General features: G+C 37.9%; 1 pseudogene; it reads right to left on the bottom strand.

Annotated features, from left to right (window-relative positions):
- Positions 1–1,311: 1,311 nt before the first annotated feature.
- Positions 1,312–15,566, bottom strand: part of LOC122806203 — a 67,903-nt pseudogene continuing 53,648 nt past the window's right edge.

Below are 15,566 nucleotides of genomic sequence, written 5' to 3'. Positions count from 1 at the left end.
AGCAAGCGGTACTATGGCAAGGAGAACTCTCACACCTATTACCTGCCACCATAGGTGTCCCCCAGCGATCTACACTAGGTCCTCTACTATTCTCATTATTTACAAATAATCTCCATACATCACTCACACAAGCTTCCCTAATTCAGTATGCAGATGATTCCACAGTGATCTGAGCTGCCCCACCATTCCATAACTACAGGTACTCACCCAAAACTTATTTCTTGTAATTGAAACATGGCAAACCAACTCCTGATTGATCTTGAATCTCAACAAACAAAATGCATGCTACTTCATCCCACCAAAGCCACAGCAACCCCCTCCACATTCACTACTGAATCTGCTAACAAGACTATAATGTCACCCACTGCCCGTACAAAACTGCTAGGAGTAGAAATCAACAATAACATGAAATTTGATTTCCACATAACTCAAGCCATTAAAAAAGTGCACAAAAAACTAGGTACTCTGTATATGAATAAGCTATACTTTACAAACAACACCAAAGTCACCATAGCACAAACACACTTAATCTCTACCTTCATGTATGCATCACCAATTGTCACCAACCTTAGGAAATCTAAACTCACAAAACTCAAAACATGCTACAACAAAACTGCAAGATTCACAGCCATTTCAAACTCCAAATTACATCACTGTGCATCACTCAGACAGTTAAACTGGCTAGACTTTCCTCAACTATTACATTATAACCAACTAGCTATGGCCCATAATCTATTCTATGACAAAGAAAAGACCCCTGCCCTGCAAAATTTACTACAACCATACTCCTGCACCACAACATTACATTCAAATAATAAATCCCTAATAAAAGTCTCCACTGCTAATAATCAGGCCGGGGAATCTCTTTTCTCCAACTGTATAACTAAAGTCTGGAATACTGTACCTTGTAATATAATATCTACATCAAATCCACTGCAATTTAAAACTTTAATAAAAACCCACATAACCAAAACTGGATATGTCTTTGGGACTACAATACACAATACAGTTTACATGCAAATTAGAGCAAACAAAGCCTCCCAATTAGAATGTACTGAGTAAAAAAAACACGGTTCTCAATTTATGGTCAGTTATAAAAGGTATCATTCTTATAAGCAGTCTCATGTAAACACAAGGCTAAAACTAATACAATTAAAAATGTAAAACCTAATTGCACTTAGGCAAGCATGATTTGGAATTGGCTTTCATTATAACAGTTAAAAAGTATGTCCTTAAATTTAAAATAAAAGCAGTGATTTTCAGTAATGTTTTCTTTCTGACTGTGTTGCTGCAAAACACTTCTTGTACTTTTCAAAAGAAGATGCTGTTAGAAAGTTCTGCTGAATTTTTTGTAATTCCAGACTGAATCTCAGACTCAATACCACAATGATCCTGCCCAAGGAGGATTTTGAAGTAGCCTTTATCACCCCAGTCTGTATTCCATGAGTTAGCAGCCAGCCAGTAAGGACTGTTGTTTTCTATGCCCCAGCCCAAGATTTTAATAGCATGACCCTCAACTGCTTCTCCAGTGTGATGCTGGTACACACCTAATTTATACAGCAGGAAGCCCATATACACAGTGAAGGCCCCCTCCATGGGTCCATTCTTATAAATTTCTTCCATTATGCTTTCAGGAGAGGAAGGGACACTATAGGCAGATTCACCATAAATCTTGTCCTTTTCATATGAAGGAGTATAACCAGCATCACACATTTTCACACAGGGTGGTGTGTCACCTCCTTCTCCAGAACATGGTGACCGTGAGCCATTCACATGATGTTCACAGTTAGGAATAGTATATGGCCTGCAACCTATGCTAGAACCATACAGCCCCCCCATACACCAAGCCACTTTCAGTCCAGTACTGCCACGCTCCTGATGGATTGCCACCATTGCATCCCATTCCACACTCAAAGCTGCAGCATGAAAGCAGGTCTTCAGCAGATACCTCCACATTTTTCTTTCCCCCAGAGTGGATGCAGACACGGTCAGACATGGACTCTACAGCACCAAATGCCCAACATGAGCCACAGGATCCCTGATCCTGGATCTCTCTGATTGTTGGACAATTGGGCCACTGAGTTTGTGAATCAAAGTTATCAGGAAGCTTCACTTTTCCAGAATAGGAAGTCTTTAAAGGGAATTTTGGATCATGCAGAATTGTACCACATAGACGCTTCAAATAACTCTGATCCACATTGTAAACATTTGTCCAGCCTTCCATGTACTATTTAATTTGTTAATGTGGTTGATTATATCCTGTGACCAGGTGGAGGAAGATGACAAGCTTCAGGAGTTGGCAAAACCCAGGAGGAGAAAAACTGTAACTAATGAATGCCACATGATGGATGCTGGCACAACTTAAATGCAAAACAAAAACCGCAGCTGATCGTCAAGACCTTGTCTGTATTCCACTTAATCCTGTCTGCCACACCATGAGTACCTTGACATCTGTTATCAACTATTGTCATATGACCTACAGAAATAAAACTCTTGATCAGTAAGTCCCCGCAGTTCCTCGTGACTGTTAACTGGAAAGGGTAGTTGTCTAATAGTTAGTGCAGAAGTCTAAAGCTCTTGTTTTTTAGTGACCTTCTTCCTTTGCCAGAGGGTTTAAATGTTTCCATCTTCATTTGCCTAATGTGTGACCATCACAAGCTCCTTAACCAAACAATTCTTTGGAGAAATTGGGAATTTGGGCTAGGTTCCATAATGTTCTTCTGGACTGCATGTCTAGTAACTACCTATGGACATCTGAAAGAAACTCCTTTTCTTCTCTGACAAAATCCAAAAGCTGGATTTTTCAATGAAACTCAAAAGGATAACCTGCCAGATAGGATGATTAACACAAAGAAGGGGTTGCAGATTGAGGTAATGTCTTTCAATTATCATATCATCACACCAATTCAGTGCCTTTAGCAACACAGCTTGTACCCCCTGTTACGTAGTAAAACAACCATGTATTATTTTGTCAACTGTGCTTCTCAAGGTCATCTAACTTTGGTGCAGCTCGTAGATAGATGAATGCTCTGTCTTGGTTATACCTTGCAACTCCTGGACTTTGTAAGGGGGTTTGAGGAGGACTCTTTTTTTTTTTTTTTTTTTAATTTTTGTTCTGGCATTTATCACTGACATATCTCCACTGCTTTATTAAATCACACATTTAACATTCTGTTTATTTGCATAGCACTTTACTGATTAATACCATTAGGGTGTGCAACCTTTACTCCAGATTGAAAGAGCACTGCTGGGCTGATGCGCTGTCAACACAAGCATTCTGAATACCATTCATAGTTAACTTCCCTATAGCAATGAGATAAAAAGTCAGGTTCTGTTGTAAGATTTCTATGTAACTGTGACTTGTTACCACAGGTATGTTGCACAAGCATAATTTCCAATCAAGGTAGCCATAAATTTGTTTTACTACTTTTTATAACCCTCAGACTCAAAGAATAAAAGTCAAGTTGCTATCATATTGGTTGCATTTGTGATACTGTGCTGTGTTTTTGCACAGTGTTCCACTTTTTGTGAAGTACAGCTCAAGGACATGGAATCTGAGGAAATTAGACCTTGTACATTTAGCAGTGGCACCTGGACCAAGAATAATAGGGGAATTTCCTGATATTCATGTAAGGTCTATAACCATAATTTGGGTTGCTTCTGTGGCATAGAGGAAAAAAGCCCTAAATATGGCCCGATTGACACAAGTTTAATTAGTGGCTCTGGGGACTAACGGAGTGGCAAGGAAGGATGAGTGTTCCCATCCCAGGTGGGAGGGTGTTCATCAACGATGCTCCCTTATGGGATGCATGATTCAATGAGGGGAGTTGCCCTTGAATGGATAGTGGAAACTGTGGGAGGTACAGCAGGAAATGGGTAGGGTGTATAACAAAGCTCCTCCAGGACAGAAGTGGAGAAGGACGAGCCTAAGGACACCTGGGGGCTGCAGTCAGGCTGGTAGACCTGCTGTGGTTGGGGACCATGCTAGTGCAATAATGTTCCAAGGGTGACCAAAAAGCTATTAAAAAAATGTCTTTAACCACTGATTAAGGATGGAAGAACCACATAACTTTCACGATTCAAGAGAAATGTGCCTCAAATACCCTCATGGTAGAGTTTGTTTTCTCACTGAGCTATCCCTGTTGCAATAGGATCATTGCTGGTAAACTGGTTTCCTGTTTGATATAAGGAAAATATAATTAAACTTTTTTTTCACTGTCTTAAGTTAAGTGCAGTTGATAAAACAACAATGACCCAACTTGTCTGCACTGTTATGGTGCATTGATGCTGGATTTGTTGTGTATATTCCTAGATTTCTCTGGAAAGGACTGTGGCTGTCTCATAAATGCATCACTTTCTTCAAACTCTGCAGTAATTTCTGCATGTAATTATTAAGGATTTTTTTTCCCCACTCCATATCTTTAATTAGTACCCCATTTCTCAGATCATGAGATCATTCTCTCTCTCCCTTTAAAGACATACTGGTCCTTCTGAAATTCTACGAGTACTTTTCTCTTTCTCTCACTCTCTCTATTTATTTCTCTCTTTTTAAACTTTTATAATGCTCAGATGGCTACTAGCCCACATCTCAGTAAATATTTACACACAACATATCTTAATACCTCATAGTCCGCAAACCCCACACTTATGAATCACCTGTGATCCATGTGCCTTATGGACAGAGATAGTATATAAATGCATGGCAACTCAGTGTCCTGTTTGGACACAGCACATCATTATCCCTTCAGGAAAACTTGGCTAGGCTTAGACCTCCCTGCCCACCAAGTCATTAGACTAGTAACAATCTAAGAAGCTATGAATCTATGGCTGTGATAGGAGATCCATAACAGGTATGAATAAGTAGAAAGCCATCTTCTCTAAGTAGGAGAATGTGATCCTCCTTAGTGTTCTTGGTCTATTGGGTGCTCTTACTGGGGCATGACAATGAAAAGTACAATAAAGGAAAAGTACAGTTCTGGGTAGGTGGCCAGATAAACTCAAAGCTAATGATAATGACTGAGATGCTATGGATGAACAATGTCCAAGTGCTGCAAAAAGGTCACTAGTATGAGGGTTAAGTTCAAAAACAGAGGAAAAATGTGCTGTTGCAGGAACAGAGAATAAGCAAGCATTTTCTGCCTTAGGACAGATGAGGACAAATTTGTAGCCTTATTGCTGAAGTTGTCTGTGCATGACCTTTCTCCTGAAGATATATGCATTATTTGCATACATTTATATAACATGTGACATATACACATGGTATGATCCCATACATTGTCAGGATGATTACACTGTCAGCAGGAGACCACGTGCTCTAGCTGACAGTGTGCAAATTGTGTTTATCATTACTATGGTGCAATAGCAGGATAATTCAAGGTGGATTGCCTGCTCATGGTATGGGTAATCTAAGCAAACATGTTTGTGTAATGTCACTGTTGCTCTTTTATACTGCAAGTGATTACGTTACATCTGTAGTTGCTACAGCTACAGTAATAATGGTATTTGTCCACAGTGAGACAGTGGAACCAAATGAAGTGGATGTAGAGGGGCTGAGACTAGTGACTTTGACACTTTCTGGGATAACAGGGTTGATGATGTTACCCTGCAAGCAGTGATAACAGACACTACTACAGATGTGCCTCTCAATCAACCTTTGGATGATGGCAGTGTGAAAGTACCTGTGAACAACATAGATAATGCCCAAAATGTAATATGCCAGTCTGCGATAGGTAATGTCACAGCTGCTAGGGTGTCCCTTCAAGCCATGCCAGCCAGGTAAGCTGCATTGTTCATGAAGGTTGCTACTTGCAGTAGCACTGTGGTAAGAGCTACAGCAAATGCAACAAAGGGGACAACAAGAGTCAGGAATTTTCTGGCCCTGCAGAAGTGCTGTCATATGCCATGATATAGTAGTTGTTTATATTATTGGTGCAATTTTAATTAATTATGTTTAGACATTAATGGACAGTGCACATGCCCAAATGTCATATGACATGCCCTGGAACATGCTGAATAGTTAATGCTAAGGTATATTTGATGAAGAGGTGACAAGATGCCATTATTTTCTATATGCACAGATTAATATCAGCTGCACAGTATAATGGGGGCAAGTTTTAGAGGATCAATATTTCCCTGACTACTATACAACATATATTGTCTGTTATACCACAAAGTGATAGGGCTAGCTTTGCATGCCTCAGCAGGATATAGTTACATGGTAGCCATTAGCTTTTTGTCATAACATGGCAGTAATATAGAAGGGCATAATGCCAGTGGCTATATTGGATAATAACAAAAGTCACTTGGCAAGCCATCACTTTTGGGTAGAAGACCCATAGTCTTTAACTGAGGATCCATGGCCACTTAGGTTCTGCTAAGTATAGTGTTCATACAATGTCAGACAGCCCATGAAAATTAAATACCCCTCTACATATATAGTCCATGCATCAGTGACATTGGAAGGAACACTATGACTCCAGCTACTACACTAGTGTCCACTCACATGACATCTTCTGGTGCCATAGCACAGACCCTGCATACCTTTGTTTGGGTGTATAAGATGGCTTATAAATGTATTGCCCAAGGACACATGGTCAATACCAGTTAACCTGTTTCCCATGCCACATGTTTGTTGTGTCTGTAGGGTAATTATAAAGCATCCCTTGTCTTAGTTTACATGTATACATGCATTTCAGTAACAACAACACATTTCTCAAGAAATCCTAATTAATTGTAATATGGTACAGTATAACAGAAATGTAATGCTTATGATCACAGGGACACAAAGCAAAAAGAAGAGGGAAATTTGAAATTAAATATTACATCATTACATTGAATGTGTCTGGGTTTTTCAACTTTTAATCATAGAGATCAGATCAGAACACAACCATGCAAGCTAACAGTACTAACCATCTACCATTATTTGGGCAAGTTTGATTTGCAAGCATTTATTTTTCTAGTATAGAAAAGCAAAGTATTATTCTTGCTACTTACAGTTATTCAGTTTGATTATAGGAAAAGTTGCTTATCCATCTACATTACCCATGGTTGTGTTTCTAAAAATGTATTCACAACTATTATATAATTTAAACCCCATTTTGTAGTAGTAGGTGAGTTGTAAGGTTGGTATTCATAGTCATTGCATGAATGGGTTATGGCCATCCACACTCTCTGTGTGTGAGCATAGCTAAGCAACATGTCATATAGGGGACTTATGTTAATGAGTGATGGAGTTGAGTAGGCATAAGCAAATGAATTCATAATGTGATGTAAATGAGAAATTATATAACCCAGAGTATGCTAACAAAGCATTCTCTCAACTACTTGCGATTAATAGTCAAATTTCTACGCCATCCACAGATTCATTGTTGCACATATTGTATCTACTTTGCAATCTATGAACTTGCGGTCAGCTTAGCTGTTTCCATTGCTGACTCTGTAAACATGACTTGATCCTTTGTTCTGTATAATTACTTCTTGTAAAATGCCACAGTCGTACATAAAAACTTTTGATATAATCATCAGTCACACAACACAACATGAAAGTTTGCCTAACAGTCACAGAAAAAGTTATTTGACACTACCCCCATAATTATATGCATATGTAGAGTCCAGCCAAGTTAAGTTATGCTGCAGTAATGCTTGCACCATCATGAAAACATAAGATTTAAATCACTGCATTTCTGCTATGTATGCCCAGTCACTAAAAGACACCAAAGTAAATGATTTTCTCACTGATAACTAATCTTTTCCACTGCTGTTGTAAGAATTTTCCATTTAATAATGACAGATTATTCATCAAAGTCATTGTAATATGCCCATCATATGAATAAAGCAAAATTTCTTCAAGTGAACTCAATAGTGTTACCTCATTTTAAAGTGTTTCAAGATAATTTCCAATGTTTCTATTTATTTATTTATTTATTTTTACTTTACAAAGTCTTTGGTTTCTTAAGTAATTTGCTGCCTAACTTGAGTAATTCCAAGGTAACAGACTGCAGTTAAACTTACATAAGTCCAGGTGTCTTAATTGCATTTTGTATGTAAATGAGGCCTTTTTACATTTATATTTATGAATTACAGTAATTTGCAAATGTGTGCACCACTTTATGCAGGGAATTTTTCTCAGCTTAATGCTTATCTTCAATTATTTTACACTTTTGCAATAAATAGGTGTGTTTATCAAAACGCCTGCATATTTTCATAGTCAGTATGAATAACTTTCTCTGGCCATATTTGCTCTTTGTAGAGTACACAGGGGCGGCCCGTGCTATTGGACTGCCGGACTGCAGCCCCCTCAACAAAAGAACTAAAAAGAAATTAAAAAAAAAAAGAAAAAAGAAAAAAAAAAATTTAAAATTCGCGGACTTCGCGCATGTGCAGTAGTCCAGACTACTGTGCATGCTCCAGGTAGGGAAACATGAGGAGACGTCTGTGCACCTTTAGTGCACAGACTCACTGGGAAAACTCATCAGGGCTGGACTGCAACACAAGCAGTCAGTCTCTCTCATTGGGAAGGGTTTGGATCGTGGGTCTTTGGATTATTGCGCGGGCATTTGGATTACATTATGGAGAATGGTAGGGAAGTGTGTGAAAGCCTATTTGAATGTATGATGGCATTTGGATTACGTTATGGAGAATGGGCAGCAAGGACAGGTAAGTGTGTTAATTAGTACTGTTTAGAATGGTAGGAAAGTTGTGTGTGTGTGTATGTGTGTGTAAATGCCCCAGGTGCTCATGGTGGTATGGTAGGGAATACCTCAGGCTTGAACCCTGTACCCTGTATGCAGGTGTTAAAGACTTGAGTTCCCTACCCACCACCATTTGTAAAAAAATTGCAGATTTTTGCCTCATATTTGATCTGATATGTTCCTCATAATATCTGTGGTTTGTATATGTTGCAATGCTTGATATTTGATGGTGTAGTAGTAGCATTGTTGCCTCACAGCTGCAGGTTCTCAGGTTTGATTCTTGGCTGGGGTTCCTTCTTTGTTGGGTCGTTTGCTTGATATTTGATGGTGTAGTAGTAGCAGTGTTGGGGGTTCCTTCTTTGTGGGGTCTGTTTGCTTGATATTTGATGGTGTAGTAGTAGCATTGTTGCCTCACAGTTGCAGGTTCTCAGGTTTGATTCTTACTGGGGTTCCTTCTTTGTTGGGTCGTTTGCTTGATATTTGATGCTGTAGTAGTAGCTGTGTTGGGGGTTCCTTCTTTGTGGGGTCTGTTTGTTTGATATCTGATGGTGTAGTAGTAGCATTGTTGCCTCACAGCTGCAGGTTCTCAGGTTTGATTCTTGGCTTGGGTTCCTTCTTTGTGGGGTCTGTATCTTCTCCCTGTGTTTGTATGGGTTTGCTTTTGTGTCCTCCCATGTTACAAAGACATGTCTGCATTATTTCTTCCTGGGCCTCTCCTGAAAATTGTTTTTTTGTTCCAAGTCAGACTGTCCTGATTAACAAATGTTAAATAAAATTGACAGGCATTTGAATTTCAGACTTCAGGTTTCTGAATGTTTAATTTCTTACATATTTGATGGTGCAGTGGCAGTGTTGTTGCCTCATAGCTACAGGATTTGTGGTTTGATTCTTGGCTGTGGTACCTTCTTTGAGGAGTCTCCATCTTATCTCTGTGTTTGTGTGGATTTGCTCTGGTATCCTGCCATTTTACAAAGACGTGTCTACAGTATTTCTCCCTGAGCCTCTGCTGAAAATTGTTTTTGTTCCATCAGAAGTAGAATTGACAGCCATTTGAATTTCAGACTTCATAGTCTTCAGAAAATACATAGTAAAACAACTTTTTATTCTAGCAATAAATATATAGTAACACAACCTTTTATTATAGCAATTATTTAAGTTTATAAGATGACTATTTGACATTTTCCTTATTTTTGGGACTGTAATACCCTGCTATTGGCTTTGTCCAGGTTTTTTGTGCTAAGGTTGACAGCTATGGCAAGAACTGAATTCACTGAATATGTTTGAGGGCTGTATTCCCTCATTACTGGGTTTGTCCAGGTGTTTTGTGCTAAGAGGTTGACAGCTATGGTGAGAACTGAATTAATTAAGTGATAGCCATTTAAGTTTCAGTCTTCCTCTCGTTCACAAAACAGCTGATTTGGCGTAGTGGTATGTTGCTCTTGACTGTTTTGCACAGGGACCTTGTCTGTAAAATGTACGTTGGTAACACAGCATTTTTCTTTCACAAAGCAGGTGATTTGGCATAGTGGTATGTTCTGACTCTTTTTTGCACAGGGACTTTGGCAGTAAAATGTATGGTGGTACCGTGGTAACACAGCATTTTATTCTAGCAGCTTTCCAAGATTATACAAGCAATGTTTAATGTGTCCCTGGTTTTTGCCCTTTTGACCCACCCCAATAAATTTGGCTTTTTCCAGACTTCTTGTGCTGCGAAGTTGAGATGCAATTGAGTATTGAGCAGATTTTACAAGTAGCTGAGAGCTGCAGGGGAAGGGAAATTTAGTGGTAATAGCACAACAGGCTGTGTGTTTGCTTTTGATGCAGAAGGTTGTTGGTTCTACTCCCATAAGGGGTGAATGCTGAAAGTTAAGATACTAATTATGAGCCTGTTATCAGTTTACCATCCATTTCCTATTGCAATATTACTAGCTTATTTTTAATGTAATTTAGGCAATTTATTCCACAGGGGCATCAGACACTTTATTGTTCGATGAAACCATGAAATATAAAGGTGATTGCTAGCACCAACCTCTTCATTACAGATTTATTTAACGTGGAATTATTTAGATGACTTTTTTACTACTTCAGAGATTGTGCATATTTACTGATAATGGTGGACTGTAGAATTGTGCATATTTACTGATAATAGCGGACTGTAGAAGTTTGAGTAGACTTTTATGATGGAAATGTTCTGAATTGGACAGTTTTGTTTCATTGTTTACTGGAAAAATGTTCAAAGCAATAGGAAGGTGTATCAAAGAGCACATGTATGTTTCATATGCAAGGGGCCTATGATTTGAAAACAGCCCAGAATTAATTTTTATCTGCCACGAGTAAAATGTATTTTCTTTGTATGTGGATTTTAATGTTGTTTCAGTGAATGTGAGTTTCAAGGGCAGAGAAGGTTTAATGCCAAGTTTGTTATGTCTTAGTGTTTGTGCTGTAAAATGCAAAAATAAAACTTTCAAATGAAGTTCAAATCATCATAGATGTAAATCAGTATGCACATTAGTGTTTATGGTAAATGGAGTGAAATAGCAAATTAATGGATCATTGGAATGGATGCAGGGAGGCTCCATTCGACCAGGGTTTTGTGAGGGGGAAGGGCGGCAAACTTAGACAGCCTCAGCTGAACCATACCTCCCAACTGTCCAGATTTTCAAAGAATGAATAGATGTTTTGCTTCTTATTTTTGATTTGTTCCTCATAAAAATTTGTGGTTTTCTGGCAAATCATTTAGGAATTAAGTCACTAAATAATGACACACCTAGTTTTAGACTTCATAACCTTCAGAAAAATGCATGCTAAAGTAAGACCTGTTCTATCAACCATCCCAGTTTATAGAAGAGCATTTTTTAGTACTGTTTGTATGTTCCCCCCAATATATTTGGCCTTGTCCAGATTTATGTCCCAGTTTATACAAGAGCAATTTTTAGTACTGTTTATATGTTCCCCCAATATATCTGGCCTTGTCCAGATTTATTGCATTAACAGGTTGAGAGGTACATGCAAATAAATTGCTTTATAGAATTAGGCATAGCCAAACCTCTGAACTGTCCCTGATTTTGACTCAAAATGTTGCTCTTCCCCTAATGATCCCTCCGCAAAATAGCAATTTTGGAAGAAAACATTGAGGGTTTATAATTAAGAAATAACTGTAATAATCAGATTACTTTTATTTCAGAAATGCATGTAGATTATTTTATTTTGTCAGCTTCTCAAGTTAGCAGTACTAATATTAAAGTGTCCCTTCTTTGACAGGTTCCTAGCTGTATTGTGTTGCTATTTTATATTTTTACATCACATTTTTTGGTCCATTTTTCATAAAATTGTGTTTTTTTGGCAAATTAGTGACAAATAATTAAAGACTGAAGTTAGAAAATAATGACAGACATTTGAGTTTCAGATTTTATACCCTTCAGAAAATTCATACTAATGCAAGACCTATTCTATTATCTTTCTAAGTTTATTAGAGCAATATTTAAAAATTGTCCTTATTTGTGGGCATTTGTCCCACTTCTGTGTATGGCTTTGTCCAGATTTCTTGCTCTGAGGTTGAGAGGTATGACACATGTGTCAGGGCCATCACAGTCAGCCAGAGACATTTCAAATTGTGACACACTTGTTGCACCCCACCATGTACTGACTCTGGATGTGTCCAAGCAAGGCAAGGAGTAGTTATGCAGTGTAAATGTGCAGTGTCGTTCCCCCCCCCCCCCATCCAAGGTAGACACAAGTACTACAGTGGCTTTTCATCTGTCCTTGATTTTGCAGAAAGGTCTGGTTTCTGTCATATTTTTGTACTGTTGATTTATGCTCATTACTCAAAGTGCATGTTGCTCTGTGTTTAAGTAGCAATGCTTTAATGACCATAATGTAAGCTTGTCTGAGATCGTAAGATGCAAGTAAGCTTTAATAAACATACTGTTAAAGAATTGCCAACATTGAAAGCCTTTCTGTTGTTGCCATGCAGAGAATACTTGACAAGATAATGTATAAGCCTTGGGTATTAAATGACAGGATTCCATTATTTTAAAAAAGCTCATTACACTTGTTGGAGACTTCCAGTCATCTCTACAGACTTTACCCATAAAGTAAACAGAATGCCAATCATGTGTGGTCCATAACCTGTACAGTAATCCTTTAAGCAATGTATCTTGAGCTTGTTTCTTGTTTGCTTTTCATTTTTTACTTACATGTTTTCCCCATGAAACAAGTAGATAGTTGTCAGGCAGCAGGTCTTTTTTGGATAAGAAACATTTTACAAGTGGGGGCATCACAGAGATTTCTACTTTCAGCATGTTACTTGGCACTTTAATAAAGCTGAATATAAATTATAATTAGAACTGCAGTGCAAGGAGAAGTGGTTTGAGTTGAGTGTTTCTGGTTTTGCTTGTACTTGATTTTGACTGGCATTCCAGTAATGTATTTAAAAAATAATTTATTTTTTCATGCCTCACAACCTTTTGTTTCCATCTAGATATTAAGTAAGCTGTTATGCAGCCAATGCATTGAAATATTTTTATTCTTCTACACTTATTTTTGTCTTGATTGGACTCTCATAATGATGGTTTGCCACCCAGGGCAGCGTATTTAATTAAAGTTAGTTTTTGAGGTTTTGAGCATAGCTCCTCCCCTTTCTGGTTGGCCACACCCATTCATATTGACCCCACCATTCAGCTGTCTCCTGCAGCCCCCCTTTGATTTGAAGTCACCAGCCGCCACTGAGAGTACACCTGCAAAAGTCTGAAATTCTAGGAATGTGAATACCAACCTTAGTCACATGATGACACAATTCTATTCTATTTTTATATAAGTGCTCTACTGTAAATGTCCTTTCCTGTATGAGATATACTTTCTTGCATTCTAGAGATCTGGAAGCCTCCTCATTGTATTCATTGGCAGCAGATATGAGTGGCAACTGGCCTGTTGCAATGCATCATTTAGTGCTGCTGCTATGTTTGTGGGTCAGCTGGAGTACAGAGAGATGTGTGACAACTACAGAAAAAATATCATTCTGTAAATTTCAGTCTGCTACATCAGAAAAAAAAAGAAATGAAATATTTTAGCAAGTATATATAAGTTATACCGCAGATGCAGTGCTACTAAATGAGGTTCATCTCAGAAATACTAATTTTGGTTGTGATGAGTAAGAATATAAATTTTAAAGGATATGCAATAGGAATATTTTAGGATTTTTATCTCAAAATGCAACCATATGTTTTATTCACATTAGTAGACCCTACAAAGTAATGAATGTGCTTCACTACTTTGTAAACTGTTTTTTTTTTTGGTGTATTATGATCTAAATAAAAACCCAGACTATGGGTACCAAGGCAAGATAGTCAATAAAATGAAGTCTGTGTAGTGAGAACCTGTAGTAACACCTTGGAGAGTGTTGACTTGCCCAGCTGAACATTGCTCAGGCTTAATGAGTTAAAGCATTTATAAATTGCTAGCATAAAAATGATGTCTGCGGTTAGATGATAAGGTGGAGTTCCATGTGGTGCTGCTCTTTGTCAAAGTTCTAATGTGAAGGTCCACTCAGACAGCATTAGTTGTGGAGTCAAGGTGAGTTTTAGGAATCATTAGTGTTGACTGAGTTATGGTAGAAGAGTGTTGCGTCCACATGTGTATTCTTGAATTAAGTCTGATTATTAGCAAAGGGCATTGGCTAAAAATAAAAATGTTTATAGATTACAGTTGCTAATGCAAAGTGGTTCTGAATTTTGATAAGTATAATATATTATTTAGGCAGTGAGATACCATGAAGGTCATTCTTCAGGGACAGATACTCAACTAAAGACTGGTTCTGTTTACACATGTCTGAAATTTAATGCTGCTAGCTAATAAGTTACAAATAATGGGTAAGGTATAGTTTAGAAATTAAAGTAATGCCACATTTGCTAATAATGTCTTTGTGTCTTTTGGTAGCTTATGGTATTGGAGTTTATTTAGTATTTTTATATGTCCTTGTAACGTACAAGCTATTCTATATGAAACAAGAAACTATGCTTTAGACAGATTAAATACAACCTGCAGGACATTGCCTGCATGGAAGCAGATCTGAATGTTATTGGCTTTCCCTTATAGTTTTTTGGTACCTAACGGCACACATTTATTCTTTGATTATCTTTTTATAACAGGCAATGATGTTATCCTTTGAAGCACATGGGTCAGTCTCATACTGAGGTAGCAATTCTGGGGTGATGTTTTCTGGGTGGAAGGACAGTATATAGCTGGTCATTGGTATAGAGCAGAAAGTCTGAGCTGGTTAATTTGCTTGAAATATTATCTATAAAAGTCAAAAATAGTAGAAATCCTAGTATGTTGTGATCCATCCGGGAAAGGTGCAAAAACAAGGGCGAATAGATAGTGCCATAGACAACAAAGAGTTAACAATTATTAAGATATTGTTAGAACAAGATGTCATTATGCAGCTAACATAGCATGGTATTTTGCTTCTGAGTGAGGGATAAACAAATTTGAATGCCTTCAGACAGTATACCATTGTGGTTGGCTTGTTTCATATTTTGAATTTCATTGCTGGTTATGTGAAGATGAGTGGGAATAATACAACATTCTATAAAGAAGCTATGCTGGGTGGGGCAGTAGGCTATTTTGAAAGAGTAGTTAACAAGCTGGCTGATTATAGCTTTAAATAGTAGGTTAGACAGAGAAGACAAAATAGTTATTGGGGAGATGTGATCTTAAGGCAATAATTTTAGATACCTTAGCTATGAGGCTAGATCTACAGGCTCCCCTTAAGTCAGAGAATGATCCTGTTATATGGTATGAGTTGAAAAGTGAATGTGAATGGTTGTAAATATATTACATGCATGTATGAAAATGAAGGCCATCAAATGTTGGATGACC

Source organism: Protopterus annectens, chromosome 7.part0 (genome assembly GCF_019279795.1).
Source record: "Protopterus annectens isolate FY-2018-M chromosome 7.part0, PAN1.0, whole genome shotgun sequence".
Taxonomy (NCBI): domain Eukaryota; kingdom Metazoa; phylum Chordata; order Ceratodontiformes; family Protopteridae; genus Protopterus; species Protopterus annectens.
This window is presented reverse-complemented; position numbering and strand designations above follow the sequence as displayed.